The sequence below is a fragment of the Macaca fascicularis genome, chromosome 5, assembly GCF_037993035.2.
Source record: "Macaca fascicularis isolate 582-1 chromosome 5, T2T-MFA8v1.1".
NCBI lineage: Eukaryota > Metazoa > Chordata > Mammalia > Primates > Cercopithecidae > Macaca > Macaca fascicularis.
In genome coordinates this window covers 111,502,811-111,525,237 of record NC_088379.1, presented here as the reverse complement: position 1 = coordinate 111,525,237, position 22,427 = coordinate 111,502,811, and the positions used below count along the sequence as shown (strand labels likewise).

General features: G+C 34.6%; 1 protein-coding gene across 3 annotated transcripts in view; it reads right to left on the bottom strand.

Moving 5' to 3' along the window:
- The window catches only part of GSTCD (glutathione S-transferase C-terminal domain containing), a 132,599-nt gene that overhangs the window by 34,074 nt on the left and 76,098 nt on the right, over positions 1-22,427 (bottom strand). The gene's annotated exons all lie outside the window — the stretch shown is intronic.

Genomic DNA, 22,427 nt, shown 5'->3' with positions numbered 1-22,427 from the left:
CTAGGGATGTTTGAAGCAGATCATTACAATTGTGTATACTTAGACTCATCATGAATGTTGATTGAGTGTCTGAAATGCTTGGGACCAGAAGAATTTTGGGTTTCAGAAATTTTTTGTCTGGATTTTGGAAAATTTGGAAGTACATAATGAGATATCTTGGGGATGGGTCTCAAGTATAAACACATAATTTATCTGTGTTTCACATACATGTTTCACATATACCTTATACAAATAGCCTGAAGGTAATTTTATGCAACATTTTAAATAATTTTGTGCTCAAAACAAAGTTTGTGATAAGTACTTATGCGTGGAATTTTCCACTTGTTGCATCATGTCAGCACTCAAGAAGTTTCAGGTTTTGGAGCATTTTAGATTTTGGATTTTTGGATTAGTGATGCTCAACCTGTATATATGAAGTCAACTGAATGGATATTCTTATTTGCTGGTATTAGCACTACTGAATGATTACAATGTGCTAAGCATGCTTTATTTATTATATCAATCCTTTTCCATAACAGCTCAATGAGGTTGGGTACTGTTATTGCATTGTCAGATGAATAAATGTAAACAAAAACAATGAAGTAGCTTGCTTTGGTCACATAGATACTCCATGATGGAGTCAGGATTTGAATCCTGCTGGTCTCACTTCAAGGTGTGTGCTCTTATCTACTACCCCAGAAACCATAAATCCTTTATTAGTAAAATATTTTGAATAGGACCCAAATATACATAGTCCTAACAATTTCTCTGTTAATAGTAGTAAAGTTTACTGTCTTTTTAAGAAAAATAAAGAAATAGAACTTTTTTCTACTTTAGAATGCACTATGCTGCCTCCCCTCTGTATTTATTTCATCTGTTTTTCTGACACCAGAGAAATTTTCATCATTATTAAACATTATCCTTTTGATAATATATTTGATTTCCATCTAAAATCAGCATGAGAAACACGCTAAAGTATATTTTTCAAGGAAATGTCACATGGTGGGAGTGCTGGAGTTAAAACATGTATATAAATGGCTTGGATTTAGTAAAAAAATATATATATATTCAAGACTTACCTTAATGGTTATTGTATACCCAGAGTAGGTGCTTCTTTTGGCCACAACCTAATTCAATAAATACAAATTCTCCTATGTCTTCACTGTTTAGACTTTTAAATGCAAAATAATGGACAATAGCTATTTAAAACATAGTGTACAGCCAGGTGTGGTGGCTCACATCAGTAATGCTGGCACTTTGGAGGCAGAGGCAGGAAGATTGCTTGAGGCCAGGAGTTTGAGACCAGCCAGCCTGGTCAACATAGTGAGACCCTATCTCTATATGAAAATAAAAATAAAAATAAAAATAAATAAAAAACTATAGTGTGTAAGCATGCACAAGCATGCATACGCAAAACTAACTGACCAAATAACCAAAGTAATCACAGAACTCCTGATGTTTACTTGCTAAAGGTATACTTTCTAGATTTAGATAACATTTAAAAAAATTTTCAGAAACTCAGAACCAAAGATTCTGGATTTGAAGTAAATTAACCACAGAAAAACTCAAGTGGGATGCATAAACATTTCTCAGTGGAAGGATGTCTATTATATATCTCTCTCTCGTCCTCCTAGGGTTGGAAACATCATACCGATACCCAAATCTATACATAGTTCAGTTCACACTGCTCTCTAGAACTGTAGATCAGATTTTCCAATTGCATTCTTAATATATGCCTGTGCCATCCAGAGACTTCAAGCCAACCAAACATGTCCAAAAACTGAACTCTTTTACCATGAAACTTGTTTTCTTTCTGATATTCTATTTGTTAATAATATCATCATCCACTCATCATCCTTCAACCAAAGCCACATCTTCAGTTCACAATTATTTATCACTTGTAATAGTCTTCTAATTAAACACTCTGCCCTAAAGTCTCACCTTTTCATGCCCATTCCTTCTAAAATGCAAATGTGTTCATGCTACTTCCCTTCTTAAAAGTCTTCACTGGTTCCCCCGCTGCTGATAGGACAGATTTTTAACACTGAGACTTCATCATCTGGTTGAGCTCACTTCCTGCCACTCTTTTACTCCCATAATCTCATCATACTCTGGTCAGATGAAACTGCCAGTTATTCTCCAAACACACCATGCTGTACCATCTTTATAAGGTTTTAAACATGCAGTTTACTTTGTCATGAATACTAATATTTCAGAAATTTCACACTTGTGGAACAGTAGTCTCTCAAGATATTAAAAGGAAAGAGATATAAAGAGATATTTAGAGAGAAAAATAGTGAGTTCTACCATCAGGTAGCTTTAGAAATTTAATACATTTTCTATTTTTTTGGAGAATCACAGCGCCCATCAGCACAGTAAAAGTGCTAAGGAGTCTTGCAGTACAGAAACTGGTTAATCCAGAATAACACAGTATTTCCCCAAATTACTTGACAACTGAATGTTTTTACTATCTAATTATCTTTAGGGACTATTTTAGGAAATCTACTTCAGGAAATATTGCTTTATCTACCTCTTTGCCTAAAAATGCCTACTTGCTCTTTAAAATCCAGTTCCAATGAATGCAGTGAGTCAACAAAGACACAGATCAGACTCTTTAGATTACAGAGCCTTCCATCTCAGGATAACTGTGTTTCTCAGGGACCTCCAGAAATTACTTAAAATGCAAAATTCAGTTATATGCTACTTGGGCTCCTGTCACTGAGAAGGTAATATTAATATAAAGGAATAAAAGGCACCAAAATCATTTTTATTCCTTGAAATTGAGAGCTATAAAAACTATGTTTAAAAGTTCAAAGTTCAAATATATTAGTTACTATAATATTTCTTCTTGAAAATTAACTTAGGAAAACAACATGACATATACAATGTAAACTTTAAAAATATCCTGAGAACATAAAGTCATAAGTAGTGTTCACCAGTTAAAATCAATCATTTAATTTTATACTGAAATAGCTAATTGTGTATAAGAACTCTTGAAGATAATGCTTAAAATTTAACATTTCTGGATACCCAATAAAAAAATAGAATATAAACACCTCATTTTCTTCTCTGAAATCCATCCCCTGATGTTAGAGACACAGACATGGTAGCATGAGGGCATTCATAAGTAACATTCGTGTATCTGCATACCCACAGAACAAGCATGATAATTTCCTCACTCGTTCAAACAAACCAAGAACTGCTAAAATCAGACTTGAGGTCTTACATATTTCTCCTATTATTTAAATCCCACATATATATGATACACAGAGAAACCAAATAGAAGAAAAAAATACCAGGGAGGTGTTGGTGAGTCAAACTTTTGCCTTAGTTTAATCTTATAAACATGTGGCTAGTTTTCATTTTAATTCAATAAAGAAAAGTTAGAACTTTCTCCCTTCATTAGCCAATATAAGACAGGTAGACTTCCTAGAGAATTATGTAGGGCAGTAAAATAAACACTTTGTATTGATGGCCTCTAAAATTCACAAATGAATGATTTAATAAAAGACTTTGTGCTATTATTTATAATAAAAAAAAAAACTAGGTTAGCATCTAAGAAATTTGTTACCTTTTAAGGAATCATATCCAAATACTGAGAAAAACATACTGGGATTAGTAGTAGAAGCAGCAACACTATAAATAACCCATTAATTTATACAACCCAGAAAAACACAATTTCTCACTGAAGTATACTTTGAGACAATGTAAACAGTGTCTTAGAAGGAAAAAAGACCAGATATAAAATTAAGACTTACATTGAAAGTAGAAAACAAAAACCTGTCTTTACTTTTCATCATTAATAGAATACTAAGAATTTCAATAGTTAATTCAACAAATATTTATTAGGTGCTTACGATGTGCTAGGCACCGTTTTAAGGGTTGGGTAATATCGCAGTCCTTGCTGCCATGGAGTACACATTCCAGTGGGGGTAGATAGGTGATACACACAAAACAAATAAATATACTATATTAGGGGTTAAAAAGAAAAATTAGAAAGGGGAGAAAGAGCAAGGAAGAGGAAACTTACTACAGATAGGCTGATCTGAAAGGGCCTCTCTAATAAGGTGACATTGACATCTGAATAAAGTGAGAGAGTAAGGTACATGGATTATGTAGGGGAAGAGTTTTCCAAACAAAGAGAATAACAAGTATGCAGTAGTCTCCCCTGATCCTTGGGGACACATTCTAAGACATTCAGTGAATGCCTGAAACCTTAGATAGTATTGAACCCGACTGCCATCAATTAGACCACATTTCTGCTCATGTCTTCTGTCCATGAATGTAAGGACTTTTCCATCTTAACCAAACACTTATCAGACACTGAAGTTGCCATAATTTTTGCAGCTTGAGGTACAGCAGCAAAACTAGAATGGATTCTTTCCCCTTCTTCATAATTTCATGGATAGATGTGTTCTTCCCACAGATCTTAGCAATCTCAGCATATGAGTTTTTTCTGTCCTTATTAAGTCAATAACTTTTACTTTTTCACTTAATGCTTGCATTTTATAGCTTCTCTTCGGTATATCCAAACTGTCAGCATCATTACTTTTGTGCTTTGGACCCATTATTAAGTAAAATTTGAACTCAAGCACTGCAATATTGCAACCATCGATCTGATCATCAAGATAGCTACTAAGTGACCATCAGGCTAGTAGTGTACACAGTGTGGATTTGCTGGACAAAGGGATGATTCATGTCCCAGGCAGAATGCAGTGGGATTGTGCCAGACTTCATGATGCTACTTAGAATGATGTGCAATTTAAAAGTTATAAATTATTTATTTCTGGAATTTTTCATTTAATATTTTTGGGTCACAGTTGACTGCGAGTAACTAAACCACAGAAAGCGAAACTGCAAATAAGGGAGGACTGCTGCAGTTAGTGAATTCCAGACCACAGAAGAGAAGATCAAAGAAGTAGCCAGGGGCTAGAGTATGCAAAGCTTTTTAATCTATGTGGAAACTTTGGATTTTATTTTGAATTAGATGGATTTGGGGACATTATTTGACTTAAGTAGGAAGTCTAACTAGGTCACTACTGAAATAGTCAAGGCTAGACATGATAGTTGCTTAGATTAAGATACAGCAGTGGAGGTAGTGAGAAGTGATTTGGCTTGACATATATTTAAAAACAGAGCTGATAGAATTTGCTGATGGACTGATGTAGAGGGTAAAATAAAGAGACAGGGATAACTCTACAGTTTTGAGCCTGAGCAATTAGAAAGAATCAAACTGCCATATATTGTTTTGCAGTGGAGGTGTAAGGACTAAGCCCTGAGTTTTTCAATGTTTAGAGATTTGGAAGCTGAACAACTGAAAAGGAGACTGATAAGGGGTTATTCTGTTGGTTTCTCAGAGGCAAACCAAGGGGTATTTCAAGAGAAAAATGATCAACTTTGTCAAATGCAGCTGATACATCAAATAAGATAAGGACTGAGACTAGTCTATTAGATTTAGTAAATAGAAGTCATTAGTAACCTTGACAACAGCAGTTTTATTATAATGATAGGACAGAAGTCTGATTATCATAGGATCAAGAGAGAAGAAGGAAAACTGATACATGCACAAGGCATAATAGAAATACAAAAATCACCATTTAAATAACTGATTTGCATAGAAATCATCAACGGCTGCTAAAACCATTAAGGAAAACTTACTGGAGGACACAATGGTTTCAAAGTAGCTTCTCAGAGACTATCATTACAAAGGGAAACCAGTATTCTTACAATGAAGAAATCTGACAGACACCATATTAACCAAGTGATCAAAGCTAATACCACAAACAATGTGTCAAACTAGTATCATGTGCTCCCTGCTGTGGTACACTCAAGGCATACACCATTAGCTCTATAGTATGCTGGCCAAAATGTTTGAGTCGTTCTGTTGTAGTATTGCCAATAGTTTAATTTTCACCTAATAGAGGAAATAGATAAATTCAAATTGAGAACATTCTGTAAAATACCTGGAATAGATTCTTTTTCAAAATTTTAAAGTTAAGAAAGACAAAATAAATTTTATAGGACAGGATCCTATATTAAAGGATACTTAAGATATACGACAATTAAAAACAATGCCTATCTTTGATTGGTTATTGCATATTCAAAGAGAGAGTGAGAGCGCTATTGAACAATTGGGAGAATTTCAATATGGGCAGTATATTCTGTAACATTATTAGATTGATGTCAAATTTCCTGTAGGTGATAATTGGATTGTGATTACATAAGAGAATGCCCTTTTTCTTAGGAGACATACGTTGAAGTATTTTGTGATGAAATGTTATGATGTCTGCAGGGAACTCTCAAATGGTTGAAGAAAAATGTGTATGTCAGATAAAGACAGAAGGTAAGACAAAATAGTAAAAACTAGTGATTCCATATGAAGGCTACATGGGTACTCATTGTACTACTTTTACAACTTTAAAAAATGGGTTTATAATTTTAAACAAAAGATTGGAAGAAGAGAGTGGAGGAAGAGAAGATGAAATCATGAATATCTAAGGAGTTTTGTTAAAGGGGAACACATAAATGGCGTGGTCGGTGTAGGGTTAAGTGAGGTAAGGGAAGATTTTAAAAAGTGAAAGGTACCTTAGAATTTTTGCTATCTGATTGACATAACTGATGAGAAAAACCGTTGAGGACACAATGGGATGAAATAAGTGCACAGTGAGACATAGGCTAATAGGAATAAGATCGAAGGGCCTGTAGTGTATGGACATAGAAACAGGTATGTTGGTGTGTTTACTCATAAAATAGGTAGAGCTCTTTTTAATTTTTCTATTTTCTCTCTGAATTAAGAGAGAAAGGGAGGAAGTACTGAACATTTGAAGAGAGGAAGAGATGATATGAAATACTTACGTACACTAAGTTGACTTGGAAAATCTGTATACAGATTGATGGTACCCACTTCCTTAAACAAAGTTCTGTATAATTATAAAGATGAAAGAAACTCTAAAACTTACCAAGTCTAATCCAGTTACTTCATAGGTAAAAACATAGAGACTTGGATATTCTTTTTAACTGATAGGTTCAGAGTAGGGAAACAGATAATGTGGAGAAAATAAGCATGGTTTAGTGGCCAAACATAAAAACAGTACCAAGAATATAAACCATTTATTGGAATTCTCCTACATGCCAGTACTATGGTAAGAACTTTGTATACTTTATCTCCTGTACTGAAAACAAGCTATAGAAAACTATATGAAGGTCTGCATTTATCCTCCATTTTCCATATGAATAAAAGAAGCTCAAAAAGTGTAAATACTCTCTCCATAGTCAGATAACTGTTTTCATTTGTACTGGAGATATCTAAGTTAGTCTTATTTTGAGGGATTCTCAATGAGACTGCAAACTCTTATATTTACTCAACTCTATACCAACTGTTACAGGTCCTTGTACCTAGTAGATTTTCAGATATGTTTATTGAATCAAACACTTCAGTAAACTTGACGCCTATTAAAGACACAGTGTTGATCATCAGGCACTAAGGAAAAGCAGATGAATGAAGAAGGAACACAGGCAGAAACCGAAGTAGTAAATATAATGCAAAATCAGCCTAAGTTTTTTCACTGATTAAATATACAGATGAAGCAAACTGGATTCAATGCTGATTGACATTCTAAATTTCTAACAGATGTTATGGGAAAATTTATTTAAAAAACAATGTTTCATACATGTATCAACAATAACGGCTTACACAGGGGGAGGGAAAGAAGATGAGGCAGAAGAATGGAGCCTAAATTAACTGGTAATTTATAAATTCTCACATAACAAAGGGAGCTTAAAAAGTAAAACTTGCATTGCCTCACTTTAGAGCAATGCCAGTTTTTTAATCCCTTCCTGACCCATTTTTATTCAGCACTGAAAAGGGTACATTGTTTGATTTGGGTATTAGCTTTTAAGGAGATTAGTTTCCAGGAAAAGTAAAGCATTTTGCATAAAAGAGCGATCCTGATACAAGGCATGAGAGTATACTCTGTTCCCAAACCACCTGTTAAAAAACAATAAAAACCAAAGCGAATCTTACATTCTATTCCCTCCCAAAATTACAGATGAAATTAAAAATAATTGTATATTAAAAAATTCTCAGTGAAAAATATATTAGAAAATCTTCGAAAATAGACATATTTTCTAGAATTTTAATAAAAGGGAAGCTGAATCCTTTTATTCATAAACAAGAAATGAAAAGTAGATTTTTTCTTATTCATGGATGTCAATCTGCATTAGATTATTAATTATGGGTTATAATGCAATTAAAATAAAAACAGTGGAGAAACACATAAAGCTTCTAAATCTTCATGTAATTTTTTTAAAGAGATTTCTGGCTTGGTCTTAACCCTTCAGAAAAATTAGTCCATATAATCCATATGGGTTTCAGATTAGTTTTTTCTTAGCCCTATCAGTTTTAACACCCTTTTACAATAAATATTTTATAATATCCCTTTTGAATTACTGAATTTAGCTTACTGACCTATGTAATCTAAATAAAAATAAATATAATAGGTGTAATATAAAGAAGAAATAAAATCAGTATTTTACTATGCATCCATAAAAAAGGAACGAGATCATGTCCTTTGCAGAGACATGGATAGAACTGCAAGCCATCATCATCAGAAACTAACACAGGAACAGAAAACCAAACAATGCATGTTCTCACTTATAAGTGGGAGCTGAACGATAACAACACATGGACACATGGCAGGGGAGCAACACACACACAGGGCCTGTTGGAGGGGAGGGTGGAGAGCATCAGGAAGAATAGCTAATGGATGCTCGGCTTAATTCCTAGGTGACGGGATGATCTGGGCAGCAAATCAACGTGGCACACATTCCCCTATGTAGCAAACCTGCATATACTGCACATGTACCCTTGAACTTAAAATAAAGATTGAAGAAAAAAGAATCATTATTTTAGAATAGAATAAGTATTGCAATGTGTAGATGCTCAGTCATGATTACTAGAGGACAAAAAAAAGTTCTCCATGAATTTCTACAGCACCCTCAGGTATTTAACAGAAATTTCCACAATACCCTCAGGTAACTGACGTTAAATAATCATGACATATAAATCCTCTGAATTAGGTGACGCTCTCTCTAAAATTTAACGCAATGTTTTGTTACTGAAATTTACTCTTCACTAACCCAAAGCACCAGAATTTTTAGAAGACATACCATAATTTAGGAGATTATTTTATTTTGAATAATTCCCTTTCATAAAAACCATCTAATATATACTATCATCCAATACTCTATTTAATAGAAAAGTTTCTTTAAGTAAATGAGTATTATTTTAAAAGCAAGCTTCCTGATATAGGCATCTGTTTATGTTTTACACTGTAATAATAACAATAATGAATCACCGATCTGATATTTTTGGAAAATTTCTGATAACGAAATACTACCAGATAACTAAAATATACTCTTAAGAACCAATTTTTTTGTTCATACATAGAAATATATTTTAAACATACATGAGTTATAAATAATAATGGTAATGATAAAAATTACTGAAGTGTCCATTATCCAGCTTTACAAAACCAAAAAATTAGTAGTATTTTTGAAGTCCTATGTACATGTCCCTAACCAACTGTATCTCCCTCACCTTTCCCAGCCCTGAAATAACCACTATACTCAACTTTGTGTTTACCATTCTATTGGTTTTCTTTTGAGTTTTACCACATAGATACGTATTTGTAATAATATATCATTCAGATTTGAAGTTTCCTAAACTTCATATAATTGGAATTATATGTATACTTCTTGAACTTTTTATACAACATCATGTTTTCAAGTTGCATCCATGTTGACATATGGAGCTACGTTTCATTTTCACTACTCTTAGTATTACATTGTAGAGCTATAATATAATTTGTCCATTCTCCTGTGGATAGTCATTTGGGATATTTCAATTTTTTCTGCTATTACAAATAACCCAAAACATTTTTTACAACTTTGAAATTTCTTGCCAGTTACATGTTTCTTAGCCTTCTTTAAAAAACTTGAACATAATTTCATCTTTTCTTAATGACTGTGTCATATTTATGAGTATCAATTATAAATAATATAGCATTATAATAATGTCCTCAGGTTACAGAGATATACATTCTAATTTTTATGAGAATCAGTAAATTTAGTCTGCTTTTTATACTTTTTCTATCTCCTCTCACTCTGAAGCTTTTGGCAAGAAGCTTCTTGATGCTATCGATGTTTATTTTAACATTCTCTACATTCACTATTTCCCCTGTAGAACTGGAGGCCAGCCATTTGAGAACAGTACCAACAAGAAGGAAAAATAGATTTTGAATGAAAAACCAAATGGGAGCTTTTCTTGGGGAAATGCGTGTTGCCATATGAGATAAAAAATATTGTGGAAGGAACAAAGGGTTTGATATTTCATATTTGGCCCATTCATTAGCTGTCTGACCTTGTCAAATACTTCTGAATATTTGCCTTTTCATCTGTAAAATGTAAATAACAATAGTATTTGTAGGACTATTGTGAGAAATAAATAGTACTGCAGCAGGGTCCCAGCAAACCAGTGGCCTTCAGTAAATGTCCACATCTACTCACCTCACACTAAAGTACGGTGTTTGCCCAACTACTTCAAGAGATCAGAGACTTCTTGGCTTACTCCTGATTCCAGATACATTCTATGTGATCCCAGATATATGACAATCTTTATGGCAATGTGGTGTTATTATAGCTTTACAAACATAGCAATCACCTCATTATAAATGTTAAGAAGCAGACTGCTACTGCAGGAAAACTGTATTATGGCTTAAGAGAACCTCCTGAATACAAAGAAGAGGACAGACAGAAAAAAAGAGTTAAAGAGAAGAGAAATATGAGGAGTATGGTGAATAGATGATGAAATGTAAACTTATGGATAACCAGTGTTCCTGAAGAGAAGACCAGAATATGTGGAAGGAAAATTTTATTCAAAACATAAATTGTCTTGAAGGAAGGAAATATTACTAGAGAGAAAACAGATATAAATTATATTTCAAAGAACTCACCTGGTATGGTAAAAATAACAAAAAGATTCTACTGCCTTTAAGTATCCTAAGAAAAAAAATGAATAAACAGGAAGAGGTTTTGATCAGACAGAACCCTTAAAGTATTAAGGCATGAAGGCCGGAAAACAGGTTATGCACAAGTATAGAAAAGACAGGTTGGCCTCAGATCGCTCTATAGTATTATATGCCACATAATGGAGCAACACTGAAGAGACAATTGTGACTTAAGAATACTTTACACAGCTGCATTTATATATGAAGGCACTAGAACCATATTCAAGTATTTAGAGAGATACCTTCTCTGACAAAACAAGCAAACCAAACAAACAATATCATGATGTGCCAAGCTTTAGTCTAAGTAGTTTTTATATACTGTACTATCCCATTTCATCCTCAAAAATATTATCTTCATTTTACAATAAGAATAAATTATATCCTTCATTATATTCATTTTACAATTAGGGATATCCTTCATTATCTATATTTTACAATGAAGTTAAGAGTGTGCTTACAAAAGTTAATAAATTTCCCAAGTCACATAGCTAGTAAATAGAAAAGCAGAAGTCTAACCAGGTCTGTCAGGACTCATAGGTTTGGCTTCAAAAGCACCCACTGAATGGCTCTTGGAAAAGAAAATTTTTAAAAGAGAAGTTATAAAATGATGCTAACTATCACCAGAAAATAACAGTGGATTTTATGTAATCTTGGTGCAGATAATTTTTCTAAATCTGTCATCAAAAGTTTGACTTTAATTTTATTTACTTTAAATTTTTGTTCCCAATATTACCCATTTTTCTTTTCATTAAAAAAAATCAGAGAATACTGTATGCTCATTACAGCAGAAAAATGAATCAAACAATATATTAATGAACTTTATACAGGAGTCATGTTACCCATAATAGATACTTATTTACTTCTTAATTCGATTTCATCAAATTAAATCAGAATTTTAACGTCATTTTAAATCATTTTATTACTTTAAAAAAACTTGTAAGAAGAAAACTACCCTTTATTCTTTAACACTACCACCCTAATGCAATTCATTTAACAAGGTTTGCACTCATTCCGTCTTGATATCTCCAAGGCCTAGAGTAGAATGGATAAATGAGACACAGTCAATTATCATTATTTGCAGATTCTATATTTGGGCATTTTCTTACTTGATAGAATTTATTTGTAACTCAAAACTCCATTCTTGAGTTGCATTTGTAGTCGTTTGTGAATATGCACAGACAGTGAAATATTTGAGACACCTGATTACATGTTCCTAGCCGAGGTTGCACTTGATCTTAGCCAAAAGGTCGAGAAGCAGTCCTAGCTGAAGTGGAACAAGATGACTATCTTTCTTGTTTCAGCTCTCATATTATAAACAAGTATACTTCTCATGGTCTATTTAGTTCTTCATTTTTCAAATTTTTGTGCTTTTTGGGGGTATTTTGCCATTAAAATGGCTTCCAGTGCTGAAATGCTGTCTAGTGTTCCTAAGTACAAGAAGGCTGTGATGCGCCTCATAGAGAAAATTTATGTTAGATAAGCTTTGTTCAGGCATGCATTATGGTGCTGCTGGCTGTGAACTCAGTGTTAAATGAATCAACTATATATATTAAATAAGATGTCTTTAAATAGAAACACATATAAAATAAGGCTATGTATTGATCAGTTGATAAAAATGGGACCGGAGGCTTACAAGAACTTAACCCTGTATTTCACCTATACAAAAACCTAATCCAGAGCAAGGCCCTAATTCTCTTCAATTCTATAAATGCTGACAGAGGTGAGGAAGCTACACAAGAAAAATTGGAACCTAGCAGAGATTAGTTCATCAGGCTTAATAAAGAAGGCATCTCCATGACATAAAAGTGCAAGATGAAACAGCAAGTGCTGAAGTAGAAGATGTAGCAAGTTATCCAGAAGATCCAGATAACTGATGAGGTGGCTACACTAAAGAACAGATTTTCAATGTACATAAACTAGCCCTCGATCAGAAGAAGATGTCATCTAGGACTTTCATCTATCCTTTCTATCTATCTAGACATCTATCTAGATGTCATCTATCCTTTCTAGGATATCTAGAGAAGGAAGTCAATGCCTAGCTTCAAAGGGCAGGCTGACCACTCTTGTTAGGGACTCATGCAGCTGGTGACTTTATGTTGAAGCCAATGCTCATTTACCATTTTGAAAATCCTAGGGCCCTTCTAAATGATGATCAATTTATTCTGCCTGTATTCTAGAAATGCAATAACAAAGTCTGGGTGATTGCACACCTTCTTAGAGAAAGGTTTAATAAATATTTCAAGACCATTATTGAGACTTACTGCTCAGAAAAAAAGATTCCCTTTAAAATATTATGACTCATTGACAATGCATTTGGTCACTCAAGAGCTCTGATGGAGATCTACAAGGAAATTAATGTTGTTTTTATGTCTGCTAACACAATATCCATTTTGCAGCCCATGGTTCAAGTAGTAATTTTGACTTTCAGGTCGTATTACTTAAGAACTTTATTTCATAACACTATAGCTGCTATTGGTAGTAACATCTCTAGAGAGATCTTGGCAAAGTAAATTGAAAACCTGGAAAGGATTTGCCATTCTAGATGCCATTCAGAACATTCATAATTCATGAGAGGAGGTCACAATATGAATATGAACAGGAGTGTTGAAGAAGTTAATTCTAACCATCATGAATGACACTTTGAGGGGTTTAAGACTTCAGAAGAGGAAGCAACTGCGGATGTAATGGAAATAGCAAGAGAACTAGGATTAGAAGTGGATCCTGAAGATGGAACTGAATTGTTGCAATCTCCTGATAAACCTGTACAGATGAGAGGTGGCTTCCTATGGATGAGCAAAAAAGGTGGTTTCTTGAGATAGAATCTACTCCTGATGAAGATGCTGTGAAAACATCGTTGAAATGACAACAAAGGACTTAGAACACTATATAAACATGGTTGATAAAGTAGCAGCAGGGTTTGAGAGGACTGACTCCAATTTTAAAAGTTCTATTGTGACCAGCCTGGCCAACATGGTGAAACCCTGTCTCTACTAAAATACAGAAAATCATCCAGGTATGGTGGTGCGTGTCTGTAATTCCAGTTACTTGGGAGACAGGAGAATTGCTTGAGCCCAGCAGGTGGAGGATGCAGTGAGCCATGATCGCACCATTGCATTCCAACCTGGGTGACAGAGCAAGACTCTGTCTCAAAAAAAAACCCAAAAAAAGCCAAAAAGTTCTATTGGGTATAAAATGCTATCAAACAGCATCAAATGCTACAGAGAAATAGTCTGTGAAAGGAAGAGTCAATCCATGCAGCAAACTTCATCGCTGTCTTATTTTAATAATTTGCCACAAACCCCAACCTTGAGCAACCACCACCCTGGTCGGTCAGCAGCTATCAACATCAAGGCAAGACTCTCCACCAGCAAAAATATTATGACTTGCTGAAGGTTCCAGTGATGATTAGCATTTTTTTTTTTAGCAATAAAGCATTTTTAAACAAAATTATGTATGCTTTTTAAAGACATAATGCTGTTGTACAATGGACTACAGTATAGTGTAAGCATAACTTTCATGTGCACTGGGAAACCAAAAAATTCATGTGATTCACTTTATTGCAATATTCACTTCATTGCAGTAGTATGGAACTGAACCTGCAATATCTCCAGGGTATGCTGGTATATGAACACAACTATCTATGTGTGATATTTACTCCAATTATTTATTTACACGTTCCAACAGGAAATAAAATAGGACAGGAGAAAAAAAATGGCAAGAAAAAAGTTGAGGTAGTGGGAAAGAAATTAACTACCTACCTAATGTGATAGGTATGAATAGTAAATCCTGGTGTCTGTGAGCCTATACTGACAAACTTGGCCTCCTCTGCTGAACCCAGACACACACACACACACACACACACACACACACACACACACACACACACACATCTCTGTCTCTTATCATTTCCTCTTCAACCTTTCTCCATACCCAAGTCAATCTTTTTGAGGCACTGGAGCTTTTCTTGCCTCAGAAGAAATAGAGTCAGCCTGGTGACTGTAGGAACTTCTTGGAAGCCGATCCTCTATACATAGAAGTGACTGTATGTCATATAAATATAGCCCCCAATCCAAACTAAATGCACATCTAATTCAATTTCCTCTTACCCATTTCCAAAAATTACTGATGTAAAAATCTGTAGCTTTTTGAAATTTGGCAAATAATTTAAAAAGATGTTTTAGGAGTATATGGCCTAATTAATACATATCTGTGGTTTTCTGGCCCAAGGACCATCAGTTTGGGACCTTTATACCAGAAGCCAAAAGTAAGGGGGTCGGAAAGCAAAAAAATGTGATCAATTTGGCAAAATTCAGGAAAACAGAAACTAAACACAGTAAGAAAACATGATGAATAAAGGAAAAAGATACATTGCCTAAATAAAACCAGACATGGCAAATGTTGTATTTGGCTACCAAAAGATATGAAGGCTCAGATTTAATAATAATAAAAACATAAAAATCAGTTAAAATAAAAACGATACGACAAAAAATGGAAATAAGAGTGAATATCAACATTCCAGGTCAATATGGTTTGGCTGTGTCCCCACCCAAATCTCATCTTGAATTGTAACTCCCACAATTTCCACATGTCATGGGAGGAACCCAGTGGAAGGTAACTGAATAATGGGGTCAGTTCTTTTCTGTGCTGTTCTCATGATGGTGAATAAATCTCACGAGATCTGATAGTTTTAAAAACAGGAGTTTCCCTGCACAAGCTCACTCTCTCTCTCTTTGCCTGCTGCTATCCATGTAAGATGTGACTTGTTCTCCCTTGCCTTTCGCCATTATTGTGAGGCCTCCCCAGCCACATGGAACTATAAGTCTATTAAACCTCTTTCCTGTATAAATTATCCAGTCTCGGGTATGTCTTTATCAGCAGTATGAAAATGAACTAATACACAGGTAAAATTAACAAAAGGAAACAAAATTCACAATATTAATATCAGAAAAAAGAACTCAAGGCTAAAATATTACATAGCTAATGAAAGCTAGATTCTACAGGGATGCAGCAGATGTGAATTTTTATGGAGAGAGCAGCAAAGTATCAAAATATGTAAAACAAATAGTGTTAGAAAAAAAGACTCTGAAAAGCCATCGTCAGCATGGGAAGCTAAAATACACATTTTGCAATTAAATTAACAATCTATAGGTCAGAGGACTGAATGTTTAAATAATTAACAAGGTGATCTATAAATGTTTAAATGTATGTGTACAACTGGCTGGAGTTGAGAAGGGATCAACCTCCCTAAATGTATGTGAAGGCAGGTTTCCTACTTGGATCTAGTCAACTGTTGCCAGATGGATTACAGGCCTAATGTTTCGAGATGCTTCAGAAGAATCTAAAGATGTCTTCTTTATGAATAGATACACACATGCACACAGGTATGAACTTTGTGTCCAGTTTAGGCAGAATATACATTTTAAATGCTCATGAACACTTATAAAATTGATCATACATTGGATTAGAGATTCTGATCACAGTGCAACAAAAACTGTCCTTAAACTCATCCCAACAATAAACACTAAACACCTACAAATAAAAAATACTTCATAAATACTCTAAAATATTAATCAGAACAAAACCACTACTGTTAAGAAATGAAGAACAAGGAGAACATGATATAGCAATACTTATGAGATACAACCAAAGCAGGTCTCAGAAAAATGTCTACAGCTTTTATAAGATACATTCATTGGAAAACAAGAAGCATGGAAAAATAAACAAGCATTCGATCCAATATATCAAGTAAAATCCACAATATACAAGGAAGGGTTGCTCACGCCTGTAATCCCAGCACTTTGGGGGGTCAAGGCAGGTGGATCACCTGAGGTCAGGAGTTTGAGACCAGCCTGGCCAACATGGTGAAACCCCGACTCTACTAAAAATACAAAAAATTAGCTGGGCGTAGTGGCGGGTGCCTGCAATCCCAGCTACTCAGGAGGCTGAGGCAGGAGAATTGCTTGAACCCAGGAGGTGGAGGTTGCAGTGAGCTGAGCCCACCACTGCACTCCAGCCTTCGTGACAGAGTGAGACTGTCTCATAAATAAATAAATAGATAAAAAAGCAGAAAAAGTAAAAAGTAAAAACAAACACAGTAGAAATCAAAAGAAAAATCCAGCTCAAATTTTGGAAATGCGAAACACTCCAGTAAGTTTATTTCATATATGAATATACTTTCTTGGTGAGGACATGTTGAATAGAAGACATTTTATAGGCCACAGAGTTGTTAAAGCCTTGGGTACTTCAGGAAAAAAACACACCAAAAATATTAAAACATGTGAGTGTGTTATAGACTTTATTTTTTAGAGCAGTTTTAGGTTCATAATAAACCTGTAGATATTTGCTATATACCTATCTAACTCTTGCTCCCCTATCCTTGACAGCCTTTCTCATTGTCAGCATCATGAACCACGGTGGTACTTTTGTTAATACTGATGAACCTGCATTGACACATCATAACTCAAAGTCCAGAGTTTATATTAGGGTTCATTCTTAGTGGTATACATTCTATGGGTTTGGACAAATATATAATTACATATATCTACCATTGTAGTATTGTACAGGGGATGTTCATTGCCCTAAATATCCTCTGTGCTCCACCTGTTCATCTCTCCCTCCTCCCAGTAGTCTGGAAACCACTGATCTGTTCACTGTCTCCATAGTTTTGCCTTTTTCAGACTGCTATACAGTTAAGATGTGTTTTTACTGTTATATTTCAGGTACATGAATAAGAAAACATTATTATGTAAGATTAATAAGGATCAGAATGCTTCATGAGATGCACATTTTCTGTATATGTCTCATAATCTCCGAAGTATTAAAAAGAAATAGTTTCTGGACATAGAGAGAAAAGCAGCTCATCTCTTTTCATACCAGATCAACTCACAGTTTCACAGGAATATAACATATGTTCTTAAATAATTTCATAGTAGGGATAATCCTATTAAAAACTAAAATACCAGCAATATGTGTTCCAGAATTCAAGCTTTACAACATTATAATTTAATGGGCACGCCCTGCTTAGTGAGCCCTTAATCTAACTTGAAAAGATCACAGCATAGCTCTGTCAGGGTGGGCTTCATGCTATACTCACATCATTTATGCAGATAAAAAGTAACCAGAAATTCATTAATCTTTTTTACTGGCTTGTGGAAAAGGGACTTAGATCTTGGCTGGGGTGGGTGGGGGCAGGGAGTGAGAAGCAAGATTATGTCATATGTGGAGATTTCCACATATGAAACTGTACACTATAAAGAGCATTCCCTTAATAATGCATGTAAAAATATAGGTAGGGTGGTAGGGTCAATATGAAATAAAACTGGTAAGGCATTTTTCAATTCAATTCAATTCAATTCAGTTAACACCAAAATAGGCATTTTTTAGAATGAACTCTGTTGTAATCTTAAATTAAATTCCAGACAACCATATTATTTCACCTTGAAATATGTCAGTATGTATCTCTTATAAAGACATTAAAAAAAAAATCATGACATCACACCCCCCAAAATTAGCAATAATTTCTTATTTGTAAGCTTGAAAACAGATTGATCAGAGATAGGGCTTAGTAAATAAGGTAACAGAATAAAAGAAAACCTTACAAAGGTCTTGACAAAATTGCTGAAGTCTGGTGTCAGTATATATTAAATATACTAGTGAACATCTTGCTATAGGTTGTTATAGGTCAGAGATGTTTCAACTCCATTTAATTGGTAGTGGCTGATTAGAGAGTTAAGATTTAGATAACAGTTATAAAGGCCAGCATATGGTCAAATGTAATGCAATTCAGTTAGTATTACTCTCATACTTTTATATGAGACTTTTATAAGCTTGACTATTTTTATAAATTCTAATTTAGATTTATATAAATATTAAGATTACCGATTTTATTACACAATTGAAATCAACACTAAAAAGCTTTAAGTCATAGAAACTGTAGGCTTTCCTTGTTCATTAAAAACAAGCTGTTTGAATTTCAGAATGATTGTTTCATATTTGCACATAAAAGCAATTGCTAGACTAAGCTTCATTATAACTAGAATGATGTAGAAGGAATTTAAGCAGAAAATTTCTAAGTTTCCTTCTGGCAGTAAAGATTCACAATTCTAAAAAATACTGCTCTTTTATGTAGATCATTTTACAAGAGATTTACCAGGGATCTTATAGGTCATCTTGCCCAATCTCATTTTCAATGCAGGGAAACCCTACTCAACATGACATTAATACTTTATAATTAACACTAAGTTTTGATACCAAAATCAACTCATGCTAGCCTTGTCTGTTCTAATTTAAAGGTTCTTGATTTGTTTAGCAGTCTAATTCTGCTCTAGTATTTTTTAATATGCCCAGATTCTGATTTCTTAAGTATTAACTATGACTGTTTTCTCCAGGTCAGTGTTTCTGACCCTGATCTGCTAATAGTGCCCTAATCCTAGGTTGCTTCTTGTAGCTCATGGCTTGTTTTTCTTCCCCCCAGCTTAAAAAGAAAGGTCTGAGCCTCTTCCCTGAACATTCAGGCTTTCAATGTACCATATAAAAAAATGAGGTAAACTTAAGCCATTTAAACTGTGGTTACCAGGGTGCTGTGGGATAGTTTAAATTATCAAAGAAAATACAGCTTTGTTGAATATCTGTTGGATACCACACAGACTACTAGATGAGACAGTTCACAGTTTCAACAGCAGATCACACTACATTAATTTTATTGATATCATATTTTTTGCAAAGTTGGATTTTTGGTAGTAGATGTAATAATAAGCATAAGAATCACTGTGGAACAGGACATGAAGAGCAGTGTCCAATCTGATCCTATTGTTTGAGAAGTTATGAAGTCCACAACAGAAGTATATATTACACTTGTAAATAACTGGTTAAGAATGACATAAAACATTATTTTCCTTAAATTAATGTGTATTTTTCCCTAAGGGCTACTAAGTTTTTTAGATATAAATGCTTATTAAGTTGTTTGGGCATAATTATCTAATAAATGACAAAGTTATATATTTCCTTTGGGTCTAGTACTGCTATGAAAAAATTACCAACGTGCTAAAAGTGAAAGTTCGGAAAGCTCTGACATATACATTCTTTTATGTATTTGGAATACTGTATTTAATCATTCAACAAAAGTGTTAAATACCTAGTGTGTTTCAGGAACTGTTTTAGGTTCTGGGAATCCAGTAGTGAATGAGATAGACAAAGCATCTGTTCTCATGGTGTATATGTTCTCAAGGAGAGAAAATAGACAATTTTTAAAATGTGTAATTGCTATGAAATATTACACAGAATAACCTGATAATGACAGGAATGTGGAAGGACAAAGTTTAGTTAGGATGCTGGAGGCGCATTTCTCTGAAAAGGTAACTTTTCCACTGAGACACATCAATGACATTCAAAGCCATTAAAAAAAAACACACACAAATGTGTTTTACTCATCAACAACCAAATAGTTCTACATCTTATCATTCCTTCTTCTCTCCTTTTTCTTAATAGACTTCTCAATTATATCAGAGGAATGGTTGTCTTCTATTTCTGTTCTGGATTGTTTTTTTTGGCCATGAGAAAAATCAGTACACTTTACCTAAATGAGAAAGTGGTTCTTAAGGCATAACAACTCATTGTTTGCTACCTATATATTAGCTATATAGTACAGTGATAAGTACAGTACATGCTTTAGTACAGTGATAAGACAATAAAACAATAAGGATGAGTGGATGTTGGTTATCACTTCCTTTTCAGCTAACAAGTGCTCTGAAAACATAAAATTTTTAAAAAAGGTGCTGAGGGCAATTTGTGTTGCTTATATCCTTAATATCTTTCCACAAATCACAAATTGGGTGTGTTCCCTTTTCTACTTTACCTCCATCACTCTGTAAAGTTTATTCCCAAACATTTGATGGCGATAAGCACTCATAGATCCAAGCACAGTGCTACTGCTGCCGTTCACTTTTTCTTTTTTGCGGGAAGACAAGGTCTTCCTCTGTTGTCCAGACTGGAGTGCAACAGTGCGGTCATAGCTTACTGGAGCCTCAAACTCCCGGTCTAAAGTGATCCTCCTGCCTCAGCCTCCTGAGTAGCTGGGGCTACAGGCATGACCACTACACCTGGCTAATTGTTTTAAAATTTTTTTACAGACAAAAATCTTACTATGTTGCCTAAGGTGGTCTCAAACTCCTGGCCTCAAGCGATCCCCCCTGGGAATACAGGCATAAACCACCGTGCCCAATCTTGCCTTTCACATTTTTAAATCATACTAATGCTCTTCCTTGGTTTCAACCTATTTTATTTGAACCATAATGTAAATTATGTAAGGATTTGTAAAGTATACTAATGTTCATATCTATCATTTTCTTAAAAATATGAGTTTATTGTAGAAGCACCCAACTAACAAATCCAGATCAAGGTGTGTAGTTTGAAGTTTTAACTGGGAGATCTCTAAGTTAGTCACTGTCAACATTCCTAGTTCTCCTTTGCAACCTTCCTTCTATGAGACTTGGTACGGATTTCCACTGAGTAGAAAAGCAAAACTAGTAAAGATATCAAACTATTCTTTTTTCTCTGCATCTTTCCCCTATTGCAATATTAAGAGTAATCTGGTGAGCTGTAGTGAATTAAAAGTAATTTATCCTCTCAAAAAGTAAGGGTTATTATGTCATTAACTTTTTTTTTTTTTTTTTTTTTTTTTAATGACTAGAGAAAATTCAAAAGAACCATGGACTGACTGTGAATTGAAAGATCAGGAACCTGGCCCTGCTTTGCCACTAACAAAATGTATGTATGACTGGGCATTTCACTTATCTGGGTCTCTGTGGTAGGCAGCATCCAAGGTATTTCCCAGTAGTCCTCCCTCCTGTATTCACACCTTTGTGTAATCCTCTCCCCTTCATTATAGGCTGAACCTAGTGACTCACTTCAAATGAGCAGAATATAGTAAAGGGGATGGGATGTCACTTCCAAGTCTGTTTAAGTTATAAACAGACTGTGAATTCCCTCTCTGGCTTGCTTTCTCCATGGCATACTCTGAGGAAAGCCAACTGCGATGCTCTCAGCTGCCCTACAGAGAGGCCTGTAGCAACTAATGCTCCCAGTGAACAGCCAGTGAGGATCTGAGACCCTCATTCCAACAGTACTTGAACAGGATCCTGCTAACAGACATGTAAATAGACTTGGAAGTGGGTCCTCTCCAAGTTGAGCCTTGTGATGAGGCCACAGCCCAGCCTACACACTGATTGTGTAGCCTTGTAAGAGGCTCTGAGCCAGAGGGCCCATCTAAGCCATCCCAGGATTGCTGGACCACAGAAACTGTGAGATAATAAATGCTAGCTGTATAAACCACTAAGTTTTAGAGTAATTTATTATGCAGCAATAGATAATTAGTACAGCCTGTGT